This window comes from Hydra vulgaris, chromosome 11, assembly GCF_038396675.1.
Source record: "Hydra vulgaris chromosome 11, alternate assembly HydraT2T_AEP".
NCBI classification, from domain to species: Eukaryota; Metazoa; Cnidaria; class Hydrozoa; order Anthoathecata; family Hydridae; genus Hydra; species Hydra vulgaris.
In genome coordinates, this window is record NC_088930.1 from 44,944,629 (window position 1) to 44,951,979 (window position 7,351).

Genomic DNA, 7,351 nt, shown 5'->3' on the forward strand with positions numbered 1-7,351 from the left:
TGCTGTTAGGCTATTTTTGCAATTCCTGGCAAATCATATATACTCATTGTTTTTCCTGGCCATTGTTTCATCCATGAGTCTTGTGCATTAGTTACACATTTTTTGAATGGTCCGAATACAGATCTATCTAGAGGTTGCAACTTATATGAGAAGGAAAGAAAAGCAAAACTATACCATTATCTTTACACAATGTTATTAATTGAACCAATAAATGAGACTGATGGTTGTCTTAAAGTAATAGCACAAGGCTTTCTTTTGTGGGCTTGACATACCGAACAAAAGTGGTTTAAGTAAGTAACAAAGCACTCCTCATTCATCCAGCCTGCCCCATTCGAAGCACCAATGCATTCATTTGGTCCGTAACGATATAAGTGTGTGTGTGTGTGTTATATGTATATACTTAATATACATATAACATATACAATATAATATATATATATATATATATATATATATATATATATATATATATATATATATATACTCATGTATTATATATTATGTTTATATATATAATATATACATATGACATACATGTATATATATACATATATATATATATATATATATATATATATATATATATATATATATATATATATATATACATGTATGTTATATGTATATTTTACATAATACACATATAAGATACATGTATATATACATAATATGTAATACATAAATATATATATATATACATGTAATACATAAATATATATATACATATGCTTCATATATATTATATACATGTAGTATATAAGTTATATATTATATACATACAATATATAACTTATATATTATATACATATAATATATAAGTTATATATATTATACATATAAATTTATATTATATACATATAATATATAAGTTATATATTATATACATATATATTATATATATATATGTATATTACATATATATATATATATATATATATATATATATATATATATATATATATATATATATATATATATATATGTATATATATATATATATATTCATGTATTATATATTATGTTTATATATATAATATATACATATAACATACATGTATATATATAATATATATATATATATATATATATATATATATATATATATATATATATATATATATATATATATAGATGTATATTATATGTATATTTTACAAAATATACATATAAGATACATGTATATATACATAATATGTAATACATAAATATATATACATATATATACATATGCTTCATATATATTATATACATATAATATATAACTTATTTATTATATACATATATATTACATATATAACTGATATATTATATATTATATACTGATATATTATATATTATATACATATAATATATAACTTATATATTATATACATAAAATATATAACTTATATACTATAAGTTGTATATTTTATGTATATAATATATAATTTATTAAACATAAGTTGTATATGTATTATTGTTTGTATTACTATTGTTTATATATAATTATGTATTATATATTATGTATATATACATGTATGTTATATGTATATAATGTATAAATTTATATATATATATATATATATATATATATATATATATATATATATATATATACATATATATATATATATATATATATATATATATATATATATATATATATGTATATACATTCATGTATTATATATTATGTTTATATATATAATATATACATATAACATACATGTATATATATATATATAATATATATATATATATATATATATATATATATATATATATATATATATATATACATGTATATTTTACATAATATACATATAAGATACATGTATATATACATAATATGTAATATATAAATATATATACATATATATACATATGCTTTATTTATATTATATACATATACAACTTATATAAACTTATCTTCATCATAAAATTTTTGTTTTCGTTTATTGTTACGCTGTTATATAAAAAAGCGTTTATTATTTTAGAAAAAACTAGTAAAGTGCGTATAATCAACAAAACCCGCAGCTAATTTATGATTCAACTTACCCCAAGCAATTTGATGCAACTTACGCATTAGGCATTGACATGCCGTAGAAACACATCATAATCACTCTAGTCATTGTATATAACTATTTATATTGGAAAAATATTATTTTTTTTTGCTTATTGTGTTTGAAAAAGATTTTTCTTAACTTACCATTACTTTATTACGGCCATATACATCTAAGTTTAAAGTAAAACCCAAAAAAACTTCTAAAACCAAATTTAGAATTTTAAAATCGAAAAAAAAATATCAATAACTTTTGAAATTTTTATTCAATAACTGCAAGTTTTTACAGCTGACGTGTTAAGGTTATAGTTATATTATTTAAGAAAAATTTAGGAAAATTATATAAAAACCATTCTTTAAACCGCATTGTTGCAACTTACCCCTGTTGCAGCTAGCCCCGGTCTCCCCTATATTTTTAAAATTTTATTTTCCATGTAAATAACTAATATAATCAAACAATGATAATATACTTTTTTAAATGTTTTAAAATTGTGTACAAATCATTAAAAAAAATTAAAAGCGTTTTAACACAATAAAAAACACTGTTTCTATAATATGGCACAGTGTGTGTGTGTGTATATATATATATATATATATATATATATATATATATATATATATATATATATATATATATATATATATATATATATATATATATATATATATATATATATATATATATATATATATATATATATATATATATATGTATATACACACACACGCACATACTAAAAAAATACTAGTCTAGACACTAAAAGAATACAAAAGAGCGTAATTTTTTAATATAATATATTAAAAAAGGCGAAATTTTTTAAAGGGCTCCCATATTATGGTAGCTCTTTAAAACAATTTTCTTTGTCTTCTAGCGCCTCTAATATCTTAGCACCTGAGGCACTAATGCCTATTTGCATTCTCCCTCTGTTCTATTAAAGTTGGTGAATTAAAATTATTACGTATACGTGGTAAAAGTCACGTAGCTAAACGTGATGAAAGTCATGCATTCACTTACGGTTTTTAATGACTATTGTTATTTTATAATTGTCATGGGAATTTAACTTTGTAATTATATACGATTTTTTGTAATAAAACAGAAGGTTGAAATACGCTCAGTTGTTTTTAAAATATGTATATAAACGAATACAAGAATGCAACACCCTCCACTTTTATCTGCGGCGTGGAATTGTTGCTAGGTTGCAAAGAGTGATTTTCGCCATCTTTTTCTATTTCGTTTTGTATTTGTTCTACAAGATTAGCAACCATTTCAGAATAAAGTTTGTATCAAATGTAATAAAACTTTCCTCTTTCGATTTGACATCGAACTCTGGAAAAATAATTTCTTGAAAACTAATGATTAAAATTCTAAAGAAAAGGGTTGTTAAATATTTATATAAATGATATATATATATATATATATATATATATATATATATATATATATATATATATATATATATATATATATATATATGTATATATATATATATATATATATATATATATATATATATATATATATATATATATATATATATATATATATATATATATATATATATATATAAATGATGTATATATATATATATATATTTATTGTAAATATATATATATATATATATTATTATAAATATATATATATATATATATATATATATATATATATATATATATATATTTTGCGTTTGCGGCACAAGACTAGTAAGACGTATTCTTTTTTTGAGCATAACTTTATTTACAATAAAAATGGAAATAAATATTAAAAATATAGAAAAAATTATCACAAGCAAACTAGAAGAACAAAAAAGAATTATACTAGCAGAAACGGAGAGATTACTCAAAGATCATGAAAAAAACTTCACTACAATAATAAGTTCGAATTTCAAAATAATAACAGCAAGGTTAGACAAAATGGACGCTGAAATAAACAATAACAAGTTAAATATCAGATGAGTTGAAAATGAAGTTGACGAAATAAAAGTCAGCTTAAATTTCCAGGAAGAAAAAGCTAAGGATGAACTTATTCATATAAAAACAAAATATGATAATGAAATTTTGATGTTAAAAAAAAAATCTATTGACTTAGAGAATCGCTCGAGACGTAATAACTTACGTATCGATGGCATAAAAGAAAACCTTGAAGAAAACTGGAGTGATTGTGAGAAGGCTGTAAAAGACATCTTTAAAACAAAGCTAAATATATTAAGTGAAGTAGTTGTGGAACGAGCGCACCGAGTCGGTGCAGTTAAAGATAATAAAACACCAAGATCAATCGTTTTAAAGCTTTTGAATTATCATGATAAAAATAAAATATTAAGCTCAGTATATATACTTAAAGGAACCGGTATTTATATTAATGAAGATTATGCAAAAGAAACGATGTTAGAAAGAAAGAAGCTTTGGGAAGAAGTTAAACGATTACGAAACGAAGGTAAATTTGCAGTTATTAAATTTGATAAAATTTATTGTAGAGATTTTAGAAAGTAAACGCGCGAAGTTTAATTAAGCGAAGCGCTATTTTAACGATTTTAATTAACGACTAACTTAACAATAGATTTTGAAAAATTACACTTTAATGTTTTCAATTCAGCAAATGTTTTACTTAATGATATTTCTGACGCTGATTTGCATTTTTTTAATGAAAACAATTTTAGTTCGTCCTTTTTTGAAATAAAAACTTTTAAAAGTGAACTAAAAACGTTAAAGAGTAATTTTACTGTAATACACATTAACATAAGAAGTATAAATAGCAACATGGATAAGCTAAAACATTTTCTTATCGAATGCGAATATCTATTCAATATGATATGCCTAACAGAAACGTGGTGTTCCGACGAATCATGCAGAATAAATTCAAGTTTAGAAATTCCTAACTACAAATTATTATCATCTGAAAGAAAAACTAACAAAAGGGGAGGTGGAATTATAGCTTATATTAGGAATGATCAAGTTACCAAAATTAGAGATGACCTTTCGATCTCAGATGCCGATAGTGAAATAACTAGCAACAAATCAAAAAAGTACAATTGAAATAACTAGCAACAAATCAAAAAACATACTGGTCTCCACATGTTACCGGCCACCTGAAGGTGATTTATTTAAATTTTCCAATCATTTAAAACAAATTTTTATAAAAAACAACAATGAGCAAAAAAAAATATTCTGTATTGGAGACATAAACATAGATTGTTTACAATATGATAAACATGCCAATACTAAACTTTTTTTTGACGAAATGCTTCAACATTACATCTTCCCAATTATTAACAAGCCAACTCGAGTAACTCCAACTTCAATCACTGCAATAGACAATATATTAACTAATTCATTGTTTGATACTTCTCTAAAGGCAGGAATAATAAAGGCAGATATATCTGATCATTTTCCTATTTTCTTCTCCTTGACGCAAGATATAAAATCTAATAATAGTTGTAAAATTAAAACTTATAAAAGAAAAATCAACAAATTTGCTATTCAACAATTTAAAGACTCACTGTCGGCAGAAGAGTGGGATAAGGTATACCATGAATGCAATCTTGGGCACACTAACTCTGCTTATAATAACTTCGAAAAAATTTTCCTAAAAAGCTATAATATGCACTTCCCAATTAAAGTAAAATTAATAAAAGAAAAACATTTAAAATGTCCATGTCCAAATCACCAAAGGTATTAAAAAATCCTCAAAAAAAAAACAAAAACTTTATATTAAATACTTAAAAAACAGAAATGAGGCAAACCTAAATGTTTACAAGCAGTATAAAAACTTGTTTGAAAAAATTAAAAAAAATTCAAAGAAAAACTATTACTCAAATAAAATAAAAAACACAAATGGTGATGTTAAGAAAACTTGGGATATCATGAAAGAAATAATTGGGATAAAAACCTGCAAAATAAATAGTTTACCTGCTCAAATTGTCATAGATAATAAAGAGTATGACAATAATAATGCAATTTCAGAAAAATTTAATAGTTTTTTTGTCAACATAGGCCCAAATCTAGCTTCAAAAGTCAATTGTCCAAACAACTCATTTGAAACTTATCTAACTAGTGTCAACAACGAATTAATATTTAAAGAACTAAAAATTGATGAACTCGAAAATGCAATAAACTCTCTTAAAACAAACAAGTCTCCAGGTATAGATGACATTTGCAGTAATATCGTCGTCAATGTCTTTTCGGAGATACGCAAACCTATTTTCGAAATATTTAAATCATCAATTATAACAGGAACTGTACTAGATAAATTAAAAGTAGCTAAAATTGTACCTATTTTTAAAACCGGTGAAACATATCTAATAAACAATTACAGACCAATCTCAATACTTCCAACCTTTTCTAAAATACTTGAAAGAATAATCTATAATAGATTATATGAATACCTAATTCAAAACAAGTTCTTAAATAAAAAACAATTCGACTTTCAAGCACAGCACTCAACAGAACATGCAATTTTAGATTTAGGTAATAGCATAAGTGATTCTTTTAATAAAAAGCAATTTGTATTAGGAACTTTTATAGACCTATCCAAAGCATTTGACACAATTAATCATGATATCTTACTAAAAAAAATGGAAAAATACGGAATAAAAAATACTAGCCTAGATTGGTTTAAAAGTTATCTGTGCAACAGACAACAATGTGTTATTTCGAACGATAATAAGTATTCTAATTTACTAAAAATAAAATGCGGAGTTCCCCAAGGTTCCATTCTTGGTCCTCTTTTATTTTTAATTTATATTAACGATCTTCCACAATCACTAAAAAAAACTTGATGCAATAATGTTTGCTGATGACACAAATTTATTTTATTCATCAGCATCAATTGAAAATCTCTTTGAATCTGCAAATGATGACCTTGAGAGTCTAAACATTTGGTTTAAAGTAAATAAATTATCTTTAAATCAAGAAAAAACAAAATACATCTTGTTTCATTCCAACCAACAAAAAAACAAAATACCAAGCATGCTACCATTACTAAAAATTGATAACATAAACATCGAAAGAACTGAAACTATTAAATTTCTAGGGATAATTATTGACGAAACGAGTTCTTGGAAACCCCATATAAAAACATTAAATACAAAAATATCAAAAAGTATCGGCATACTTTACAAAGTCAAAACTATACTTTCCCAGGAGAATCTGAAAGTTCTCTAGTTTTCTTATATACAAAGTTATCTAACATATGCTAATATTGCCTGGGGAAGTACAAATAAATCTAAATTAAGTTCTCTATATACACACCAAAAACACGCATCAAGATTGATTTATAATAAAAATAAATTCACTCATGCCGATCCTTTACTTAAA

General features: G+C 22.8%; 1 long non-coding RNA gene across 1 annotated transcript; it reads right to left on the reverse strand.

The window, feature by feature from the left end:
* Positions 1–5,185: 5,185 nt before the first annotated feature.
* On the reverse strand, positions 5,186–5,684 carry LOC136086692 (uncharacterized). Its single transcript, XR_010641517.1, has 2 exons — positions 5,536–5,684; positions 5,186–5,460 (listed from the first exon to the last, which is right to left on the reverse strand). It is a non-coding gene; the product is annotated as an uncharacterized LOC136086692 (long non-coding RNA).
* Between the last annotated feature and the right edge of the window lie 1,667 nt (positions 5,685–7,351).